Source organism: Narcine bancroftii (assembly GCF_036971445.1).
Source record: "Narcine bancroftii isolate sNarBan1 chromosome 1 unlocalized genomic scaffold, sNarBan1.hap1 SUPER_1_unloc_1, whole genome shotgun sequence".
Taxonomy (NCBI): Eukaryota; Metazoa; Chordata; class Chondrichthyes; order Torpediniformes; family Narcinidae; genus Narcine; species Narcine bancroftii.
In genome coordinates, this window is record NW_027211795.1 from 24,954 (window position 1) to 50,000 (window position 25,047).

At 44.9% G+C, this 25,047-nt stretch overlaps 1 long non-coding RNA gene across 1 annotated transcript in view; it reads left to right on the top strand.

Annotated features, from left to right (window-relative positions):
- The first annotated feature begins 617 nt into the window (after nucleotides 1-617).
- LOC138750083 (uncharacterized) overlaps nucleotides 618-25,047 on the top strand; it is a 59,018-nt gene continuing 34,588 nt past the window's right edge. The window contains exon 1 of the long non-coding RNA XR_011349061.1: nucleotides 618-695. This is a non-coding gene — a long non-coding RNA (uncharacterized lncRNA). The remainder of the gene's footprint in view (nucleotides 696-25,047) is intronic.

Genomic DNA, 25,047 nt, shown 5'->3' on the forward strand with positions numbered 1-25,047 from the left:
CTTCTATACTCCAATGAAGAGTGGAGATTTATCATCCTGGTAAATATCTGCTCTCTCTCCAACATCAGCACATCCTTTTTAAAATGAACTTCGCAGTTCTCCAAATGAGGTCTCTCCCATGCCCCATCAACACCTCCCTACCCTTGAAACAAAGGCCAACATAGAATTTGCTTTCTTTTCCTGCCGATCCAACCTGGTGGTTACCCACTTACTATGTTTTCCTGAACGAGAACCCCCCAAAGTCCCTTGACACTTGAAATAATTACATGTAATTTATGTAACAAATTCGAAATTTTTGGAAAGATTTGGGAATCCTATTTATAAACTGTGGGAATTAAGTTGTAATCGCCCAACCTGAACCTTCTGACTCCTAAAATCAAGAAAATTTGTTAGATTTTATTTGATAGTTTTTTAGTAATTTTTTTATAAATACTTTCCAGATGTTATCTTTCTTTTCTATTGTGTTGTTGGGCAGGGGGAATTAAAAAAAAATACTATGTATTAATTTTTCATTATCTTTGAATGAGAAATTTATGTACGCATTTAATGCATGTGAAATTAAAATTTTCAAAGAGAAGCTTAACATAACGTAATACATTTTGCTTATTTTCAAGTTGTGGAGAGTGAGGAGGGTTTTCATGGACTACAAAAGGATTTGGACTGTTTGGAAAGATGGCAGATGGAGTTTAATGTAGGTAAGTGTGAGGTGCTTTATTTTGGGAAGAATAACCAAGACGTATGCAGTGAAGGGGAGGGCATTGAGGAACAGAGGGATCTTGGAGGAATGGTTCAATAGACAATAGGAGCTGGAGTAGGCCCTTCGGCCTGTCGAGCCTTCAGTGACCGCCATTTTACAGAGCATGGCTGATCACTACTATCAGTACCCCTTTGCAGCCTTATCCCCATAACCCTAAACTCCTTTGCCTACAATAGTCTTATCTAACTCTCTTTTGAACATAATCAGCGAATCTGCCTCTACCACCCTCTGTGGCAGAGCATTCCACAGATTCACACTTCTCTGGGTAAAAAAATGTTTTCTCATCTCTGTCCTAAAGGGCCTACCCTGTATTCTTAAACTATGCCCTCTAGTCCTCGTCTCCCCCATCATTGGGAACAAGTAATCCGACTTCACCCTGTCTATCCCCCTGATAATTTTGTATACCTCAATCATGTCCCCCCTCATCCTTCTAAACTCCATCGGATACAAGTCCAGTTTTTCTAGCCTTTCAGCATATGTCAACTCCGCCATCCCTGGAACTAACCTTGTAAATCTGCGCTGCACACCCTCTAGAGCTCGTATGTCCTTCCTCAAAATTGGAGACCAGAGCTGGACGCAATACTCCAGGTGGGGTCTCACCAGGGCCCTGTACAACTGCAGAAGGGCGTCTCTGTTCCTATACTCCAATCCCTTCTTTATGAAAGCCAACATGCCATTTGCCTTCTTCACAGCTTTCTGAACCTGCATGTTAGGTTTCAGTGACCAGTGAACAAGTACACCCAGATCCATTTGCACCTCCCCACTCCCTAGCTTGTCTCCATTTAAATAATACTCAGCTTTCCTATTATTGCCCCCAAAATGGATAACCTCACATTTGCTCACATTGAACGTCATCTTCCATTCAGCAGCCCACTCCCCCAACCTGTCCAAGTCCCTCTGCATTTTCCTGACATCCTCCTCACACCCCACACCGCCACCCAGTTTAGTGTCATCTGCAAATTTGCTCATGTTATTAATAATCCCCTCATCCAAATCATTTACATAAATTACAAACAACTGAGGACCCAATACCTGCGGCACTCCACTCGTCACATCCTGAAAAACACCCGCTTACTCCAACCCTTTCTTTCCTATTTCTTAACCAATTTCCTATCCATGTCAGCACCTTACCTCCAATACCATGCTCCCTGATCTTGCCCACTAGTCTCCCGTGCGGTACCTTATCAAAGGCCTTCTGGAAGTCCAAATACACCACATCCACTGGCTCTCCCAAGTCCACCCTCTTTGTCATTTCCTCGAAAAATTCCAGAAGGTTAGTCAAGCATGACTTGCCCTAAGGAATCCATACTGACTAGCCCTTATACTATTTCTGCCTAAGTGTTCGGCTATTACTCCTTTTATGATAGATTCCAATATCTTCCCCACCACTGACGTCAGGCTGACCGGTCTATAATTTCCCGTTTTCTTCCTCCCTCCCTTCTTAAAAATCGGCACCACATCAGCCACTCTCCAATCCTCAGGGACCTCCCCCGAATCTATGGAACTTTGGAAAATGTCGACCAGTGCCTCCACAATTTCCATAGCAACTTCTTTAAGCACCCTGGGATGCAGCCCATCAGGCCCTGGGGATTTATCAGCCCTCAGTCCCAACAATTTACTCACAACCTCCTGCTTCTAGATCCGGATATCCATTAGATCCCCTACTTCCCCAGGAAAGTTCCCCAAGTCTCTTGATACCGCATGACCACTACCCCCTAACTGACCATAACCTATATCCTCCTTGGTGAAGACCGATGCAAAGTATTTGTTAAATTCCTCAGCCATCTCCTTGTTTCCGGTAATAATTCCACCCTTTTCCATTCTTAATGGACCAATTTTAGACCGAACCAATTTCTTCCTCTTCACATATTTAAAAAAGCTTTTGCTATCCTCCATTATATTATTTGCTAATTTCCTCTCGTACTTCATTTTCCCCTCTCTTATGACTTTCTTAGTTACCCTCTGATGCTCCTTGAAGGTTTCCCAATCCTCTAACTTCCCACTCCGCTTCGCTATCTTATACTTACTCCCTTTGGATTTGATATTGCACTTGATTTCATTAGTTAGCCACGGCTGCCATTTGCATCTCCTAGAGCCTTTCCTCCACTTTGGAATGAATTTGTCCTGAATCCTGTGAAAAATGTCCAACAATACCTGCCATTTTTCCCCAGTTGTCCTCCCAGCTAGTGTATCTTTCCATTTTATTTTGGCTAGCTCCTCCCTCATAGCTGCATAATCCCCTTTATTTAACTGCAGTACAGATGCTTCCGACTTCCTTTCTTTTTCCCTTTCTAATTGCAGCTCAAAAGTAACCATACCATGGTCACTATTCCCTAATGGCTCCCCTACGTCGAGGTCACTTATTAACTCTGCGTCGCTGCACAGCACCAAGTCCAGAATCGACTCCCCCCTGGTAGGTTCCTCCACTAGCTGCTCCAAGAAAGTATCTCGTAGACATCCAATAAACTCAGTCTCTTGTGTTCCTGCCCCCGTCTGATTATCCCAGTCCACCTTCATGTTGAAGTCCCCCAAAACTACCGTATTGCTACCACTTTGACATGCCACTCTTAATTCCTGATTTATACTTCTCCCGATATCTGAGCTACTTTTCGGAGGCCTGTAAATGACCCCCATTATGGTCCTCATGCCTTTACAATTTCTTAATTCTATCCAAACAGACTCTACTCACCTGTTTCAATGTCTTTCCTTTCAAACGCCTGAATTTCATTTCTTACCAACATAGCTCCCCCACCTCCTCTTCCTAACTTTCTGTCTTTTCTAGAGGACGTGTACCCGGGAACATTGATTTCCCAATCCTGCCCTTCCCGCAGCCATGTCTCCATAACTCCGACAATGTCATAACCTCCCATTGCCATTTGCTCCTCAAGCTCATCCATTTTATTCCTTATACTCCGTGCATTCATACACAATACCTTGATACCATATCTCCTTTCTCCCTCCACCTTTGTTCTCGATGCACTTGCCCCTACTCTCCTATCACTTTTAGTTCCCTTTTTCCTTATTGTTTCACCGTCAAACAGAACCACCCCTATATTCACTCTCCTATCTGCTTCCCTATCAGTCCTGTTCCCTTCCCCCTGCCAAATTAGTTTTAAATTTGAAGGTGGATTCCCATGGAGATAGAAGGCTTTGGGTACCCTGGCCTTTATAAATCATTGCATGGAATATAGGATCTGGGGAGGTGATGTTCAGAGTGTTGTTGAGGCCAAGTTTGGAGTATTGTATTCCGTTCTGGTCTCTAAATTATAGGAAGGATATCAATAAGGTAGAGAGAGTGCAAAGAAGTTTGACGAAAATGTTGCCTGGATTGCAGTATTTTGAATACGTAGAAAGATTGAGTAGACTGGGACTTCATTCATTGGAGTGTAGAGGGTTGAGCGGGGATTTGATAGAGGTATTTAAAATTATCAAGGGAATAGATAGAGTAGCTGTGAATAGGCTCTTTCCCCTAAGGGGAGCAGAGATTGGAACAAGGGGTCATAAGTTAAGGGGAAAAACTTGAGAAGTAATACAAGAGGATGCTTCTTCACTCAGAGTGGTGGCTGAGTGGAACGATCTACTGGAAGAAGTTGCGCCAGGGTCAATTCTGTCATTTAAGATGAGGTTATATGAGTACATGGATGCGAGGGGGTGGGAGGGTTATGGGCAAGGGAAGTAGGTAGGTGGAACTCGTGGAGTTTCACGAAAATCGGTGCTTTAGGTGCCATAAGCAAGTTGGCTCTTTCTTGCACTCGACTTGATTATGTGAAACCTTTCTGGGATAGAATCAAGGAACTTATTAAAATTTAAACTTTCACTTGATCCTAAGGTATTTTTATTGGGTTATGTGAAGAAATTGAGTTTAGAATTAAAATTAGATGAGTCTCAAATTGCTCTTTGAGATTGGCTTTAGCTGGGGCTAGAAAATGACGAGTATTCAATGGTGGCATTCAGAAAGGAGGTCTTGTATTCCATTAGAAAAGATAACGTATAATACAAGCCTCGTCTACCAGTGGAAATATTAAACAGGCAGAATACTATTCATAGTCTGAAAATGAGAGGTTATCCATATAAAAGAGATCAGGAAGAACTTCTTTAGCCAGAGGGTCGTGGATGTGTGGAACTCACTGCGGCATACAGCAGTGGAAGCCAGATCGCTGAGAATATTTTAAAAAGAATGACAAATATTTCATTAGTGAGGGCGTCAAGGGATTATGGGGGAAAGGCCAAAAATGAGAACTAGGGTAGAGTAGCTTAGTGTAGATTTATGGAACAGACTCGATGGGCCTAGTGGCCTGGTTCTGTTCCTTTGTTTGTGATCACTAATGGAGTTATTTCAGAAATGTACAGAAAAAAAGCTCCTAAATTAGAAATTCATAAATCAAGATTAAAATGGGAATCTGATTTGAAAGTTAAAATATGAAAATCATTAAGTACAACTAAAATTATTAATGTCAGGTCGAGACTGTTACAATATAATCTTTTTTACATCGATTATACTTGACACCCAATTTAAATAAATTTAATTTGACATTATCAGATTTGTCTTGGATGTAATAAAGTAGGTTCTTTTATGTGGATAAATGTGAGGTGATCCACTTTGGAGGCAAGAACAGGAAAGAGGACTATTATCTCCACGGTATCTGTTCAGGAAATGCAGAGAGACTTGGGTGTTGCTGTGCATCAGTCGTTGAAAGTGGGCGTGCAGGTGCAACAGGCGTTGAGGAAGGCATTCATAGCAAGAGGATTGGAGTACAGAGATCCTGCTGCAGCCGTACACGGCCTTGGTGAGACCACACCTGGAGTACTGCGTGCCATTTTGGCCTCTTTAATCCGAGGAAGGACATCCTCGCCATGGAGTGGGTGCAGAGAAGATTCACTAGACTGATACCAGGGATGGGAGGACTTGCAGATGAAGAAAGGTTGGATAGACTAGGCTTGTATTCTCTGGAATTTAAGAAATTGAAGGGGGATCTTATAGAAACAAAATTCTAAAGGGTTTAGACAGACTAGGTGCGGGTAGGTTGTTTGCAATGCTGGGAAAAACAGAACCAGGGGTTACAGTTTAAGGATAACCATACTATAACCATATAACCATTTACGGAGCGGAAATAGGCCATGTTGGCCTTTCGAGTCCGCACAAGTTCACTGATTTTATGCGCCCTCTTCAGGCATTGGGGGAAGGTTTTCAGGACCGAGATGAGGAAAGATTTCTTCTCTTGGAGGATGATGGATCTATGGAATTCTTTGCAACAGAAAGTAGTTGAGGCTGGTTCCTTGTCAATGTTCAAGAGTAGGTTAGAATTGGCCCTTGTGGCTAAGGGGATCAGGAGGTATGGAGAGAAGGCAGGAACTGGGTACTGATCAGCCATGATCGTATTGAATGGCAGGGTAGGTTTGAAGGGCCAAATGGCCGAATCCTGCACCTATTTTTCTATGTTTATATATTCTACTTGGGTTTGCCCAAAATATATACATTTTGGTCCAAAATTAAAATTTTGAACACTCCCAATGGATCCTAGAATATTTTTCCTGGAAGACTAAAAATATTTGGATTAAACGGGATTTTTACAGGTTGCTTTAGCTGGTTCATATTTGGAGGACCAAGTCACCAAATTGCAGAATCCATGTGATTGAAGGAGTGCAGAGATTGGTTAGGATATTGCTGGGACTTGAAGGTGAACCCACCAGGGCCTACAGCTGGTCCTCAATGTTGTCGACACATTCTTGGAAAGTGTGACTTGAAGTGAAATGAAGGTTTTACCATGGGCTCAATGATCAAAAATAAGAGAAGTTCCTATTTTGGACACCAAATATCATCATTCAGGTGCCTTACCGTCCAGCGAGGGCGATCCTGTCTCTCAATCCACCACAATCTCTGAACCTCTGAATTGTAGTTGTGGCCTCCCCGTTCTTTTCTGAGCTGAGACCAATATTGACGTTTAGGTCATGGTTACAGATGGGCTGGAAATACTGAAGAAGTTTCCTCTTGCCTTACTCAGTTGCAGTGTCCATACTGGATGGGTAACCCTGGCCATTGATCAGCAGGTCCAGAGAACACAGCATAGTACAGGCCCTTCAGGCCTTGATGTTGTTCTAGCCCATATATTCACTCCTTAAATATAACGTACTAAACCAATGGTTCTCAACCTTTTTCCTTGCACTCACATACCACTTTTAGTGGTAAGTGGGTGGAAAGAAAGTTCAAACCCTATTTTAAAATAATCATATGAACAATCGAGAACCGTCATTCTCAACCTTCCCTTCCCACTCACCTACCACATGAAGCAATCCCTTAATGTTCAGAGATTACTTAAGGTGGTAGGTGAGTGAGAAGATGAAGGTTGAGAACCTCTTTCTGCAGGCAAACTAATTCTGAATCCACACAACCAAGGTTCCACAGATCCTTTGGCTCATGACTATCAGAATGAATCTACCCTGGGCAACCCTGTCAAAGGCCTCACTAAAATCCACACACCCCACATCCACTCCCCTGCCCTTCATTTGTTATTTCATTGTTTTCAAACACTTTCTTTCCCCACCACACTTTTAAGTCATCCCTGTCTAATCATGGAACCAACAGTCAAAGGACAAGGCCAGTGCCATTTTTATAAATGAGATTTGATATTTGCTTAAGTTGTCGTTTGTTTCCATGAAATTAGCTCAAAGATATTGCTGCGGGTCGCCTGTGGAGGCCACTCCTGTGATCGCGGTTAGTTTTACTGCACTTTTTTGGCCAAAATGGCCACACTTTCATGCACGACCACGCGGTACATTGAAAGATTAATGATGCCTATCCCATTGGCCTGAAATATTCTATCAGCCTGTGTGGCAACGTTGAGGGGTGTTTGGATTTGAACCCCAAGGCACCTCTGTTCATCCACACTCTTAAGTAACTGACCATTAACCCTGTACCCAGCTTTCCGGTTTGTCCTTGCAAACTGCATCACCTCACACTTTGCCAGATTGAAGCCCATCTACTTTTCTGCCCAACGCTGCATCCTGTCTCTATCCTCTTGTAACCTTTTTCAACCTCAGCTCCATCCACAACTCCTCCATCCTTTGTATCATCTACAGATTTACTGACTCATCCTTTTGCCTTGTCATCCAGGTCATTTATAAAAATCACCAAGAGCAGGCAACCCAGAACAGATCCCTGTGGCACTCCACTACTCTCTGCTTTCTTCCTACAAGACACTTTTTTATCCACAGCCAAAGTGACTCTGATCCTTTGCCAAATTACGTTCTGGATGAGTCTCGTCAAATTCTTGCTAAAATCTATGTAGACCACATCTACCACCCTATCTTCATTGATTTCCTTTGTTATCCCCCTCAAATAAAACTCATTTAGACTCATGAGGCATGACCTTCCCTTCACAAAGCCATGCTGACTGGCCTTGAGTAGTTTGTACTTCTCTCCAAATGCTCATGGATCCTATACTGGTCTATAATTCCCAAGAATCTCCCCATTACCTTTTTTAAACAAGGCGACTGCATTTGATGGTTTGGGCTGGATTGGGGGGCGTGGGGGCAGTGGCTGGCTGCTTGTGGGCAAGGGCTGGGTTTGGGGGCTTCAGGGTCTCATGGAATTCTCTTCTGACTGAAAGAAGCACTTCATTTAACTTTCTGCTCATGTATCTCTGTTTTATGTCTGAATGAAGTGAATTTTGTGTAATATTGCACTTTATAACATGATAATTGAATTTTGATTTTGGCATGTTTGGCAGAATGTTCTCAGTGACAGTGACCCAGGTTCAAATCTGTCCCCGTGTAAGGAGTTTGTGTGGGTTTGTTTTTCCACCCTTGTTAAAGTTGAGCTTCTTTAAGGGTACAAAAAAGGTCCAGTAATGAACCACAAAGTCCAAAACACAGTCTTTATTGAGTTACGCAGCGGGAATGAAGGGTAGTAGTGGTGGGTGGACAGACTCCCCTCACTTGTTCTGTTTGAACCTCAGGTAAAGAACACAGTCACAGGGTACAGCGTTTAAGGCATTTCCTGCAAACAAATTGGATAATATTTCTTGGAAGGTATTGCTACAGCTTGTTTTACATTTTGCATATCCTCCTCCTGAAGACATGAAAAGGCAAATTTCGACAGAGATGTGGTGGAAAGTGTGCTGACTGGCTGCATCATGGTCTGGTATGGGGACACCAATACCCCTGAGAATAAAGCCCTCCAAAAGGTCGTGGACACAGCCCAGGACATCACAGACAAAACTCTCCCCACTATTGAGTTTATCGACAGGGAATGGTGCTGTCAGAAAACATCAGCAATCATCAAGGATCCACACTCTCTCTTTCTCTTCTCACTGCTGCCATCAGGAAAGAGGTCTCGGTGCCTCAAGACTCACACCCCCAGGTTCAGGAACAGCTGCTACCCCTCCACCTTCAGACTCCTCAACAACAAACTCAATCAGGAACTCATTTCAGGACTCTTGCAGCACTTTATTGATTTTCTTTGTTTTCAATTCTTTTATCTCTCCAGGTTTCCACTGACCAGTTTATTTTTGCACGGCCCATTCGTGGTAATTCGGCCGTGTCCACAGGAAAAAGGGAATCTCAGGGTTGGATGTGATGTTGTGTATGTTCTCTGCCAATCAATGGCAAATCTCCAAATCTTTAATCGTGGTGCAAGAGCCCACGAGGTACAAACCAATCATCTCCTGTCCAAGCTGCAGATTACAAGGTCTGTAAAGTGCTGCCACCACCTGTTCACACCGAGTACTGCATGCATGAAGTGAGGGAGAGAGATCTAGGTATAATACCACCACCTGGTATCCGGAATCGCAAACTACAGGGTACATGATTTTTTTTTCATGGGAGTGTTGGAGAATGAGAGGAGACTTGATTAAGGTTAACAAAATAGAGCAAGATGGATAATATGGAGCTCCAATGAACAGGGAGGTCTCACCTGTGAAGGAGCAAGTGTGAGATCTCCCAGTTCATTCTTGCTCGGGCAGTGGTGGCCAATTGCAAGACAGCGCCAATTAGGGGAAGAGAATATGCTGTTTCAGGTCATGGGTTTGAAACGGTTTCCCCAGTTGTGCCATTCAGACTCAAGAGAGCAGATGCTTGCAGACAGGAAGGAAACCTAGTTTTATTGTGGAGAATTGCTTGTTTTTCGGGGAGAAGGTTGTTTGTGGTCTGAGATTCCTAAATACTTTACAATGGAAGCAGCAATTTTCCTTGTGCCTGATTGCTACATAGTGGATAAAATGTCTCAAATCTATCGCTCAGCCAGTACTTTTGGTCATTGATTTGGAGAGAGAGTGATGGCTTGGCAATATTTATAGCATGGTGAATCCAAAACTCTCAAAGTGACAGTGTGGAAGGAGTTTGTCTGTTCTTTGTGTTTTCTGCCACCCTTGATAACTTAAAAAATGTCTGTGAATTGTGGAATTGGTGAGACACAAGCTTGTTTTGCCCTCTTTTTGTTCTGTATGTCTATAAAGTTTCAGTTTAGGGATAAAATGTCCAGACACTGTTCTGTTCAAAAGTCTAGTAACCAAATCAGATTCTCCCGAGTTCTTGTCATGGATATGCTTCATGAAGCCTGTTTTGCAGCAGTCGTGTTGCCTTAGAGGTGCACATACAATTTTCAAAAATAATGAGTTTGAAACTAGAAAAAGATCAGGTCGTGCCCAAAGGTTCATCTGTGCTGTTGAATTGAATTGATGCCCCCAGGACCAGAATGTGCACTTCCACCCCATGGTCTTGAGCTTCCCAAATCACCAATGAACTTACGGCCCCCTTGAGCTGTGGAGTGTGGGAGGAAATCCACACAGACACCAAGAGGATGTAGAAACTTCTTGCAGTCAGTGCTGACTTGATCCTGGGGTGACTCGTGCTGGAGAGGTGGGACTACTGTCCTGCCTTCACCTTGTGATGGCTGATTTTTGTCTGTTGGTGGATGGAGGTCTGACATGATATTCCCTTGGCCTTGAGGGAAAGAAGAGTAGACATTGCAAGGGCTCTGACAGAAATATTTAAAACCTGTTTATCCACGGGTGAGGTGCCAGAGGAATGGATGTAATCTAATGTTCCTTTGTTTAAAAACGGCTTCAAAAGCCAACCAGGTGAGCCTGACCGTGATAGGTTAATTATTGGAGGGTAATCAGAGAGTACCTCGAAAAGAATCTGTTCAAATAGCTGGCCTTGAGCAACCATAGCATAGAATACGGGAGTCGGGCAGTGAGGTTGAGAGTCGACAAGGTATTGGTGAGGCCCTGTTGAGAGTACTGTGTGCAGTTCTGGTCACCAAATGAGAGGAAAGCTATCAACAAAGTAGAGAGGGTGCAGAGAAGATTTACGTCAATGTTACCTGGATATCAGCAACTAGATTACAAAGATAGATTGAGCAAATGATGCCTTTATTCTTTGGATTGTAGATGGTTGAGAGGTGATTTGATCGAGGTCTTTAAAATTACTAGGAGGATAGAATGAGTTGATGTGGATAGACTTTTCATTGTGGGGAGCAGGGATTGAAACAGGAGGTAAAAGTTTGGAAGTAACATGAGGGGGAACTTCTTTACTCAGAGTGGTGGCTGAGTGGAGTGAGCTTCTGGGAGAAATAGTGGTGGCAGTGTCCATTTTGTCATTTCAGGGAAAATTGGACGGGAGGGGAATGCAGAGAGGTGGTACGAGAGGAGAGTATTTAGTTCAGTGCAGACAAGAAGGGCCAAATGACATGTTTCTTTGCTCTAATTGTTATAGGGTTAAAATGTGTGGCAGTAACTTGGAAGTCCGATGCGTATTTGGGAATGAGTCGATGGCCACACTGAAATAAGCCGTTGTATCCCACTTGAAATAATTACATCGAATTCACGGAACAAATTTGAATTTCTCTTTTGAAGATTTGGGATGTGTATTTACCAATTGTATGAATTAAGTTTTAATCACCCAACACGAACTTTCCGACTCCTAAAACCAAGAAAACCAAGATTTTATTTGAGAGTTTTGGTCAATTTTTATGAATACTATCTAGATGTTTTCTCTCTTTATTGTTTTCTATTGGGCAGCTGTGGGAGGGGTTACTTTTTAAATCACTATGCATTAATTTTATCTTATTTTCAAATAAGAAATTTAAGTTTTTTAATGCATATGTTAAATTAAATGTAAAAATGTTACAAATAAGATAAATGAAGAATTGTTTCAGGAACTGGCGATCTTCCACGAGTGCCGTGAACCCCAGGCAGCAGGAATATGTGAACGAAACACAAAACTGGCCAGAACAACTGAGGGAACACAGCTAAAAGTGCCCAAAAAGGTGCTGATGCCATGTTGATTTTAATGCAGGTGACACCGAGGAATGCGTTGGGGCAGAGATAATGGATGCCTTTGGGAACAAAGCCCGCACCACCAGTAGGGATTGATAATGGTGGGTAATGAATAAGCAAATATTAGAGACACCGAGAGAGAGCGACACACACATACCCAGACAGACAGACAGACAGACAGACAGACAGACAGACAGACAGACACACACACACACACACACACGCAAACACACACACACACACACACACACACGCAAACACACACACACACACACACACACACACACACACACACACACACAGATACACACACAGAGACACACACAGAAACACACACAGACAGAGATAGAGAGAGAGCGAGACACGGACAGTGACACATACAGACACAGACACACACAGACAGATACACACAGACAGATAGAGAGAAACACACACAGACAGATAGAGAGACACACACACAGACGGAGAGAGAGACACACACACGACACAAAGAGACAGACACACACACAGAGACACAGACACAGAGAGACACACATAGAGATAGAGACACACACACGGAACAGAGGGACAGACACACACAGATAGACAGATACACACACACACACAGACATAGTGAGAGACACAGACACACAGAGCCGCACACACAGACATAGAGACACAGATACAGAGACACACACAGACACACAGACAGAGAGAGAGACACACACATACTGACACAGAGAGACACACATTGAGACACAGATGGAGAGACAGAGAGAGAGAGACACACAGACAGCGACACACACAGAGACACAGAGAGACACAGACAAACAGACATAGAGAGACACAGACAGAGTGACACACACACACACAGAGACAGACAGAGAGAGACAGACAGAGAGAGACAGACAGAGAGAGACAGACAGAGAGAGACAGACAGAGAGAGACAGACAGAGAGAGACAGACAGAGAGAGACAGACAGAGAGAGACAGACAGAGAGAGACAGACACGCGCGCACACAGCCAGAGAGAGTGACACGCGCGCACACAGCCAGAGAGGCTGACACGCGCGCACACAGCCAGAGAGGCTGACACGCGCGCACACAGCCAGAGAGGCTGACACGCGCGCACACAGCCAGAGAGCGTGACACGCGCGCACACAGCCAGAGAGCGTGACACGCGCGCACACAGCCAGAGAGCGTGACGCGCGCACACAGCCAGAGAGCGTGTCACGCGCGCACACAGCCAGAGAGCGTGACGCGCGCACACAGCCAGAGAGCGTGACACGCGCGCACACAGCCAGAGAGCGTGACACACGCACACACAGACAGAGAGAGAGACCTCTTGGTTGTGCCCTTCACCTTCGCACTTAACTCCCTCATCTCTCCTGGCAGGATCTCATCACCTTTCCTACCCGTGGACCATGACATCTGTCTGCTTATCCTCATTTCTGAGAATGGTGTGAACTCTACCCTAGAAACCCCACAGCAAAGAAAAGAGACCCTTCGGCCCTTCTCGTCCATGGTGAAATATCATTCTGCCAGTCTCATCGACCTGCACCCAGTCCCTAACCCTCCTGACTTCCCACATCCATGGATCTCTGCAATTAATTCTTAAAGCGTAAGAGTTTGAATGTTAAATGGCAGACCATTGAGGAGTGTTGTCGAACAAAGGGATTGAGGAACTGTGGTACAGAACTGCCTGAAAGTGGAGTCCCATGAAGAGATAAGGGGTGAAGAAAGCTTCTGGTATTTTGGCCTTCAGAAATGAGAGGATTGAGTGCAGGAGGTGGGAGGCCACGAGGAAGTTGGACAAGGCATGGGTGAGGCCAACTTGGGAACATTGTGTGCCATTTGGGTGGCTGGACCCGCGAGGCTGAGGGGGGGGCAGGGGGACCCGCGAGGCTGAGGGGGGACCCGCGAGGCTGAGGGGGGGGCCGCGACGCTGAGGGGGACGAGGACCCAGAAGGGTGAGGGGGACCCGCCAGAGAGGGGTGAGGGGGACCCGCCAGAGAGGGGTGAGGGGGACCCGCCAGAGAGGGGTGAGGGGGACCCACCAGAGGAGTGAGAGGGATCTGCCGGAGGGGTGAGGGACACGCAAGGCTGTGGGGGGCGGGGATCCTGCGAGGCTGAGGGGTACGGGTATCCAGAAGGTTGAGGGACATGCAAGGCTGAGGCAGTCGTGGAACCAGAAGGGTGAGGGGAATGAGAACCCAGAAGGGTGAGGATGATCAGGACCCAGAAGGGTGAGGGTGATCAGGACCCAGAAGGGTGAGGGTGATCAGGACCCAGAAGGGTGAGGGTGATCAGGACCCAGAAGGGTGAGGGTGATCAGGACCCAGAAGGGTGAGGGTGATCAGGACCCAGAAGGGTGAGGGTGATCAGGACCCAGAAGGGTGAGGGTGATCAGGACCCAGAAGGGTGAGGGTGATCAGGACCCAGAAGGGTGAGGGTGATCAGGACCCAGAAGGGTGAGGGTGATCAGGACCCAGAAGGGTGAGGGTGATCAGGACCCAGAAGGGTGAGGGGAGGGGAATGAGCACCCAGAAGGGGGAGCGGACGAGGACACAGAAGAGGGAGGGGTACCCAAGATGCTGAGGGGGGACGGGGACCAAGGCGGCTGAGGAGGGACAGGGACCCAGAAGACTGAGGGGGGACGGGGACCCAGAAGGCTGAGGGGGGACGGGGACCCAGAAGGCTGAGGGTGGACGGGGACCCAGAAGGCTGAGGGGGGACGGGGACCCAGAAGGCTGAGGGGGGACGGGGACCCAGAAGGCTGAGGGGGGACGGGGACCCAGAAGGCTGAGGGGGGACGGGGACCCAGAAGGCTGAGGGGGGACGGGGACCCAGAAGGCTGAGGGGGGACAGGGACCCAGAAGGCTGATGGTTGACCCGCGAGGCTGAAGGTGGGGGTGGGAACCCGAGTGGTTGAGGGGATCCGTGTGGTTGAGGCGATCGGGGAACTGCGAGTGTGAGGTGGACCCGTGAGGGTGAGGGAGTCCCGGACCCATGGATGGGAATGAGCAGGAAGGGGTGCTGGTCAGTGGGATGAGAATATCAGTTCACCACAGACTGAAAGCTTTCAGTTCTGTAATGAGACGTCATTAACTATGACACTGACAGCCCAACCCTCTTTCTCCCAGTTTCACTGCAGACATTGGAAGACGGTCCTGTTTAAAATAATCCAAATACCCCTGGGCGCGGACCCGCCGAAGCCACAGATTAGTTCCTGCATCTCAGATGGTGAAGTCTTCAGATTTTTCTTTAAAATATTGTTTACATTGTAAAACAATTTGGAAAGTGCATTAACATATATTGTAATGTTCAATTCAAAAGGAAAAACTAATGGAAAAATCTTAATTCAAACACCTAGCACTAAGCAAGGTTAAAAAAAACATACAGGAATAAAGTGCCAACATCCTGGAGATGGATTTCACAGTGACTAAGGACAAGATTTGTTCTTGTCTCTAGCTGTGCACACACGAGGATGAGAACAGTGTTTGAGATGCTCTAGCCAGAAAGAATTCCGATCCATATCCCCACGGTTTTATTCCTCGGGCTGAGGGCAAGGTTCAGACTGAAATAGCAGAGGATGAGAATCCAGGCAAAAGGACGGAAGCCCAGACCAAGCAACAATTTGAGCAGAAGGATTTAGTTCCACCGGTAGAGAGAGAGAGAGTGGAAGGATACTGTCAGAATGCCCATAGGATTTAACCTGTTTAAAAGCAGGTGGCACAAATCTGTGCAGAGGGGCACAATTTAAAGGCAATTGCAGATGTTTGATTGGGAAGCTGCAGGAATTCAGCCCATCAGAATGAAGTAAATGCAATATCCAGAGAGAGAAAAACCTTGGGCTTTTCTCTGGAGTGATGCAGGAAGCTCATAGAGTGAATGGATTTGTGGCAGAGCTTGGTGGAGGAGCAGGCAGTGCTGAGGAAACACAAAGCTGCTGAAGGACTTGTAGAAAGAGAACGTGCAGAAGTCTGCAGGTGCCTGGAGCGCATGGCCGGGCAGGATGGTGGAGTCTGGAATAATAGGGACCTTTAACATTTAGACAGGCACATTGATGCAAGAAAAATAGTGGGTTTACGGGTGTGAGGGGTGAAAGGTTCAGTTTGTAGTAGGTTTGATCAGTTGTCTTGTGACACCAATACCCCTGAGCAAAAAGCTCTGCAAAAGTATGGACACTGCCCAGGACATCTCAGGTAAAAACCCTCCACCATTGAGAACATTTGCAGGGAACGCTGCTGTCAGAGAGCAGCAGCAATCAAGGATCCACATCACCCGCTCTGTTCTCACTGCTCCCATCAGGAAAGAGGTATAGCCAGGTTCAGGAACATCTGCTACCCCTTCACCACGAGACTCAACACACATTCAGGGACTCATTTAAAGACTCTCCCTTTTGCACTTTGAATTTTTTTCTCTCTCTATTGCAGTTTGTTTTCATATCCACATTTTCAGAGATTACAAGTAGATGAGACCAGTTGAGGAAACTTGGTTTTGGTCTATATAATGGTTACTTTTATCCCCTTTTATTGTTCATTTATATTAGTGTCTGGGCCCCTATGTGGTCCAGGTACAGCTGACAGACCTTTACCAAAGGGTCACGTTTATGTGATTTTTTTTTTCCGTAGGTAACATCAGTTCATTACCACAGCCCAGCGTGCTATCAGACATCCAGTTGATCGTGATACATCTTTTCGCGAAGGCCAGTGCTATTTTTATAAATGAGTTTATATATTTGGTTAAGTTGTCGCTTGTTTCCATGAAGATATTGCTCCAGGTCTCATGTGGAGGCCACTCCTGTGATCGTGGTTAATTTTTCTGCGCTTTCCTGCCAAAATGGCCTCACTTTCACGCACGACCATGTAGAAAAGTTTAATGAAGCTCATCATCCCATTGGCCTTCATTTCGGTTGAAGCACTGCATGCAGATTTTACAAAGCAGTCTGAAACCCTTTTTCCACGGGAATCCCAGTTCATTGGCCATGCAGTGTCTCAGGTTAGGAAGCCCTTGGTGCCATTTCCACTGGGACACACGATTGCTTTTCCACTGAACACAACTCATCCCCGGGGTGCGGAGTGTTCTGCCTTCGACTGGAAACGGGTGATTCTCTGCTGTCTCTCTTCCACTGGTTTTACCATCAGGCCGACATCGGCAAACGCCGAGGATATGAGTAGGGGTGGAGGGGGCGTGAAATGACATCATTTGACACTGGCATTTGGACAGTGTCCCTTTTCCACTGGACCCTGTCCCAGTAAATTCCCGGGATTGGCCATGAGGGGCTGTACTTTTGAAGTTGAAACACTTTGCAGAGCAAAGTCTTGGAATTTAATTTCTTCAACTATGTTCGCTATTCTGGCGCTCCATCCTGTAGGATGTAGGTGGTTCCTTTCATCGCACCTGAATCAATCCCTGACTAATCACAGAGCACTTCTGGTGTAGGGATTGCTTCAAGAGGAATTTGAGTTTGAGAGCATTTTGAAAACCACAGGTCTAAGTTATAGGGAAAGGTTAAGCAAGATTTTTATTCTGCGGAGCAGAAAAGGTTGAGGTTGGATTGGGTTGAGGTTTTTAAAATTATTGGGGTATAGATTGGACGTGGGTTGAGAGAAAGGGGGAGAAGTTTCGAGGAAATGTGAGGGGGGACTTTCACTCAGAGTGGTGGGTGTGTGGAATGGACTTGCAGATGAAGTGGAGGAGGCAGGCTCAATATTAGCTCTTAAGGAGAAGTGGGATATGTATTTGGACAGGAAAGGAATGGAGGGTCAAGGGTCGAGTGTAGGTCAATGGGATGAGGTAGGAGAAAGTGTTCGGCGTGGACTCGAAGGGCCAAGTTGGCCTATTTCGATGGTGTAATGGTTAGAGAGGTAAAACATGTATGTGAACATTTTGGGTCCAGTGACCATAGATTAGTTTCCAATCAATTATGGATAAGTGTGGGGTCTGCTGCAACAGCACCACTCAGTCAATGCACCGGACACAGTTAATCAGGAAAGATGTTTATTCAGACTTGTTCCTCTCCTAGGTCTCTTGCCCACGACCTTACCAGAGAGAGGGGGATCTTTTTCTCTTCTATCCATTAGTGACTGGTGTCATCCTCTGTTCTGCTAATATTTCAAAACAGCACTGAGCCCACGTTAAATGTTCCACTTGAAACTCAAACATGTTACAGACTAAACCAAGCCAGTCATCTTTGCTAAAATTAATGATGAGGGAGAAAATGAAGGGAACAGAAAGCAAGGGAGTAACAGGGAGAGGATGCAGAAAATAATGCAGGCTGAAAGAGAGGGGAAAGAAATCAGGCTCCAGATGATTAAGGAAGACAAGGCGAAAGAAGGAGACCCTAGGACACTGCCACCCTATGTTGAGAATGAGGACTCAAAAGGTTCCTTGTGGGCAAGGCTATCTGCATGTGCTCCCCAGCAGCCACCGTGACCAGTCCTGCATCTCACATGGTTCAATAAAAGGTGGTTTCAGACTTGGCTCTGACGTAAACAATTTGCTCATTTTCAAACCAACTTTCCTCCCTCCGTCATTGACGGCCATGACACTGTGCACGAGTGAGGAAGATGGGGTGAAAGACCTTGAACTGAAAGTTACCTGCAGTAATTGGAAACCTGCCTTCAAGAGAGCTTCAATCATGTCAATGTTTCACCAGTTGTTGGACTTTACCAGCGATGAAACAGCGTCCCACTCCCACAGTGTTTCCTGTTACTAACTTGGACAGGAGTAAAAAAATGATTCACACAAAGAATTATAAACCAGGGGAAAGATATACTCTGAAAACAACAAGAAATGTTGTTCATAGCCCACTGTGCTCCCGACAGAAGTTAAAATCCAATGGGCTTCATGAACTATATCAGATCAACTCAAAACACATACGGAACTTATCCCCAGATTATTCCCCCGCCCCCCCGTCCTATTAAATGTTGAATCCTGTTGTGTGAAGAAGGAGTTGCCTGGAATGTTAGCCTATCCCAGAAAGCTCACCAGACTTGGACTGCAGATCAACACTTAAGGATGACCAGCTGCAGCTTCATTTAATGCAATGCTTATTTCCCAACCCCCCCCCCACCACCCACCAAAAATCTTCAGCATTGCTTAATTGAAACTGGTCTAATTCCAAATAAGATCAGCAATGACTTTTGGACCGAGTACAAAAGAGAGAGAGCTGAGGTACCTTCGAAACCCAGAACCAAATACATGCAACATTCAGTGGCAGCTCTCCTTGCATCTAATCAAGCACTTTTGAGCCACTATGAACTCTTCCCCAAGAGAATTCGTCCGACCATCCATGACTGCATTACTGTCAACTCGAAAGCCGAGAGGGGATTTGGTAGAGTATTTAAAATTACAAGAAGGATGGATAGAGTTGATGTGGATAGGCAATTCCATTGCAAGTGGGAGAGATTGAAACAAGAGGTTTTGAGTTAAGAGGCAAAAGTTTAGAAGTAACATGAGGGGGAACTTCTTTACTCAGAATGGTGGCTGAGTGGAGTGAGCTTCCGGGAAAAATAGTGGCAGCAGGGTCCATTTTGTCATTTAAGAGAAAATTGGAGGGGAGGGGAATGCAGAGAGGTGGTACTAGAGGAGAGTATTTAGTTCAGTGCAGACGAGAAAGGCCAAATGACCTGTTTCTGTGCTGTAATTGTTATAGGGGTAAAATGTGTGGCAGTAACTTGGAAGTCCGATGCGTATTTGGGAATGGGTCGATGGCCACACTGAAATAGGTCATTGTATCCAACTTGAAATAATTACATCATTCCCTGAAGGTAGAAACTCACGTGAATAGGGTGGTGAAGAAGGCTTTTAGTATGCTGGCCTTTATCAATCATTGCATGGAATATAGGAGTTGGGAGGTGATGTTGAGATTGTATAAGACGTTGGTGCGGCCTAATTTGGAGTTCTGTGTGCAGTTCTGGTCGCCTAATTATAGGAAGGATATAAACAGAGTGGAGAGAGTGCAGAGAAGGTTTACCAGAATGTTATCTGGGTTTAAGCATCTAGAGTATAGGGAGAGATTGGACAGATTAGGTCTTTATTCTTTGGAGCGTAGAAGGTTGAGATGGGATTTGATAGAAGTATTTAAGATTATGAAAGGGATAGACAGAGTGGATGTGGATAGACTATTTCCGTTAAGAGGAGGAAAGATTAAAACAAGAGGACATGAGTTAAGAATTAAGGGGCAGGGGTTTAGAGGTAACATGAGGGGGAACTTCTTTACTCAGAGAGTGGTAGACGTGTGGAATGAGCTTCCGGGAGAAATAGTGGCGGCGGAGTCAATTGTATTATTTAAGAAAAGGTTGGATGAGAAGAAGATGGAGGGTTATGGGCATTGTGCAGGGAGGTGGGACTAGAGAGGGGTGTTTGGTTCGGTGTGGACTAGAAGGGCCTAATGGCCTGTTTCCGTGCTGTAAATTGTTATGTTATGTTATGAATTCACGGAACAAATTTGAATTTTTTTGAAGATTTGGGATGTGTATTTACCAATTGTAGGAATGAAGTTGTAATCACCCAACATGAACCTTCCGACTCCTAAAATCAAGAAAATTAAGATGTTAGATTTTATTTGAAACGTTTGGTAAATTTTTATAAATACTCTCCAGATGTGTTTTTCTTTTTTTCTTTACATCAGCAAAAATTAAATGAAATGCTTCTTGCAGTCAAGAGCAAAAGAATTCCCTGCAGACTCCAAACCAGCCCTTGCCCACAAACACCCCCCCCCATTCTGGGATCAACCCATCAACAGCCTTCACTTCAGAGACAAACCTCAGGCACAAACATCCTAAAACCATCATCCCAAGACAAGGGGTTAATATTTTAAATCACTATGCATTCATTTGATATTATTTCAAATAAAAAATTAGTTTTTAATGCATATGTGAAATTAAATAATTTAAAAAAAAATAAGATAAATAAAGAATTATTTCAGGAATTATCAATCATCCACTACTCCCATTAACCCCAGACACCAGTACTGAATCAAAAACTAAACTGGCCAGATTGACTGAGTAAACACAGCTAAAATTGGCCAAAAGGTGCTGATGCCATCATTGATTTTTCCTGGAAGAGACTAAAAATATTTGGATTAAACGGGATTTTTACAGGTTGCTTTAGCTGGTTCATATTTGGAGGACCAAGTCACCAAATTGCAGAATCCATGTTATTGAAGGAGTGCAGAGATTGGTTAGGATGTTGCTGGGACTTGAAGGTGAACACACCAGGGCCTACAGCTGGTCCTCAATGTTGTCGACACATTCTTGGAAAGTGTGACTTGAAGTGAAATGAAGGTTTTACCATGGGCTCAATGATCAAAAATAAGAGAAGTTCCTATTGGGCGATCCTGTCTCTCAATCCACCACAATCTCTGAACCTCTGAATTGTAGTTGTGGCCTCCCCGTTCTTTTCTGAGCTGAGACCAATATTGACGTTTAGGTCATGGTTGCAAATGGGCTGGAAATACTGAAGAAGTTTCCTCTTGCCTTACTCAGTTGCAGTGTCCATACTGGATGGGTAACCCTGGCCATTGATCAGCAGATCCAGAGAACACCGCACAGTACAGGCCCTTCAGGCCTTGATGTTGTTCTAGCCCATATATTCACTCCTTAAATATAACGTACTAAACCAATGGTTCTCAACCTTTTTCCTTCCACTCACATACCACTTTTAGTGGTAAGTGGGTGGAAAGAAAGTTCAAACCCTATTTTAAAATAATCATATGAACAATCGAGAATCGTCATTCTCAACCTTCCCTTCCCACTCACCTACCACATGAAGCAATCCCTTAATGTTCAGAGATTACTTAAGGTGGTAGGTGAGTGAGAAGATGAAGGTTGAGAACCTCTTTCTGCAGGCAAACTAATTCTGAATCCACACAACCAAGGTTCCACAGATCCTTTGCCTCATGACTATCAGAATGAATCTACCCTGGGCAACCCTGTCAAAGGCCTCACTAAAATCCACACACCCCACATCCACTCCCCTGCCCTTCATTTGTTATTTCATTGTTTTCAAACACTTTCTTTCCCCCCCCCCAACTTTTTAGTCATCCCTGACTAATCACGGAACCAACAGTCAAAGGACAAGGCCAGTGCCATTTTTATAAATGAGATTTGATATTTGCTTAAGTTGTCGTTTGTTTCCATGAAATTAGCTCAAAGATATTGCTGCGGGTCGCCTGTGGAGGCCACTCCTGTGATCGCGGTTAGTTTTACTGCACTTTTTTGGCCAAAATGGCCACACTTTCATGCACGACCACGCGGTACATTGAAAGATTAATGATGCCTATCCCATTGGCCTGAAATATTCTATCAGCCTGTGTGGCAACGTTGAGGGGTGTTTGGATTTGAACCCCAAGGCACCTCTGTTCATCCACACTCTTAAGTAACTGACCATTAACCTTGTACCCAGCTTTCCGGTTTGTCCTTGCAAACTGCATCACCTCACACTTTGCCAGATTGAAGCCCATCTGCTACTTTTCTGCCCAACGCTGCATCCTGTCTCTATCCTCTTGCAACCTTTTTCAACCTCAGCTCCATCCACAACTCCTCCATCCTTTGTATCATCAACAGACTTACTGACTCATCCTTTTGCCTTGTCATCCAGGTCATTTATAAAAATCACCAAGAGCAGGCGTCCCAGAACAGATCCCTGTGGCACTCCACTGCTCTCTGCTTTCTTCCTACAAGACAATTTTTTATCCACAGCCAAAATGACTCTGATCCTTTGCCAAATTACGTTCTGGATGAGTCTCGTCAAATTCTTGCTAAAATCTATGTAGACCACATCTACCACCCTATCTTCATTGATTTCCTTTGATACCCCCATCAAATAAAACTCATTTAGACTCATGAGGCATGACCTTCCCTTCACAAAGCCATGCTGACTGTCCTTGAGTAGTTTGTACTTCTCTCCAAATGCTCATAGATCCTATACTGGTCTATAATTCCCAAGAATCTCCCCATTACCTTTTTTAAACAAGGCGACTGCATTTGATGGTTTGGGCTGGATTGGGGGGTGTGGGGGCAGTGGCTGGCTGCTTGTGGGCAAGGGCTGGGTTTGGGGGCTTCAGTGTCTCATGGAATTCTCTTCTGACTGAAAGAAGCACTTCATTTAACTTTCTGCTCATGTATCTCTGTTTTATGTCTGAATGAAGTGAATTTTGTGTAATATTGCACTTTGTAACATGATAATTGAATTTTGATTTTGGCATGTTTGGCAGAATGTTCTCAGTGACAGTGACCCAGGTTCAAATCTGTCCCCGTGTAAGGAGTTTGTGTGGGTTTGTTTTTCCACCCTTGTTAAAGTTGAGCTTCTTTAAGGGTACAAAAAAGGTTCAGTAATGAACCACAAAGTCCAAAACACAGTCTTTATTGAGTTACGCAGCGGGAATGAGGGGTAGCAGTGGTGGGTGGACAGACTCACCTCACTTGTTCTGTTTGAACCTCGGGTAAAGAACACAGTCACAGGGTACAGCGTTTAAGGCCTTTTCCGGCAAACAAATTGGATAATATTTCTTGGAAGGTATTGCTACAGCTTATGTTTTACATTTTGCATATCCTCCTCCTGAAGACATGAAAAGGCAAATTTCGACAGAGATGTGGTGGAAAGTGTGCTGACTGGCTGCATCATGGTCTGGTATGGGGACACCAATACCCCTGAGAATAAAGCCCTCCAAAAGGTCGTGGACACAGCCCAGGACATCACAGACAAAACTCTCCCCACTATTGAGTTTATCGACAGGGAATGGTGCTGTCAGAAAACATCAGCAATCATCAAGGATCCACACTCTCTCTTTCTCTTCTCACTGCTGCCATCAGGAAAGAGGTCTCGGTGCCTCAAGACTCACACCCCCAGGTTCAGGAACAGCTGCTACCCCTCCACCTTCAGACTCCTCAACAACAAACTCAATCAGGAACTCATTTCAGGACTCTTGCAGCACTTTATTGATTTTCTTTGTTTTCAATTCTTTTATCTCTCCAGGTTTCCACTGACCCGTTTATTTTTGCACGGCCCATTCGTGGTAATTCGGCCGTGTCCACAGGAAAAAGGGAATCTCAGGGTTGGATGTGATGTCGTGTATGTTCTCCGCCAATCAATGGGAAATCTCTAAATCTTCAAGCTTGGTGCAAGAGCCCACGAGGTACAATCCAACCATCTCCTGTCCAAGCTGCAGATTGCAAGGGCTGTAAAGTGCTGCCACCACCTGTTCACACCGAGTACTGCATGCATGAAGCGAGGGAGAGAGATCTAGGTATAATACCACCACCTGGTGTCCGGAATCGCAAACTACAGGGTACATGATTTTTTTTTCATGGGAGTGTTGGAGAATGAGAGGAGACTTGATTAAGGTTAACAAAATAGAGCAAGATGGATAATATGGAGCTCCAATGCACAGGGAGGTCTCACCTGTGAAGGAGCAAGTGTGAGATTTCCCAGTTCATTTTTGCTCGGGCAGTGGTGGCCAAATGCAAGACAGCGCCAATTAGGGGAAGAGAATATGCTGTTTCAGGTCATGGGTTTGAAATGGTTTCCCCAGTTGTGCCATTCAGACTCAAGAGAGCAGATGCTTGCAGACAGGAAGGAAACCTAGTTTTATTGTGGAGAATTGCTTGTTTTTCGGGGTGAAGGTTGTTTGTGGTCTGAGATTCCTAAATACTTTAAAATGGAAGCAGCAATTTTCCTTGTGCCTGATTTCTACATAGCGGGTAAAATGTCTTAAATCTATCGCTCAGCCAGTACTTTTGGTCATTGAATTGGAAAGAGAGTGATGGCTTGGCAATATTTATAGCATGGTGAATCCAAAGCTCTCAAAGTGACAGTGTGGAAGGAGTTTGTCTGTTCTTTGTGTTTTCTGCCACCCTTGGGACACTTTTTAAGTTCTTGCAGTCAGTGCTGACTTGATCCTGGGGTGACTCGTGCTGGAGAGGTGGGACTACTGTCCTGCCTTCACCTTGTGATGGCTGATTTTTGTCTGTTGGTGGATGGAGGTCTGACATGATATTCCCTTGGCCTTGAGGGAAAGAAGAGTAGAC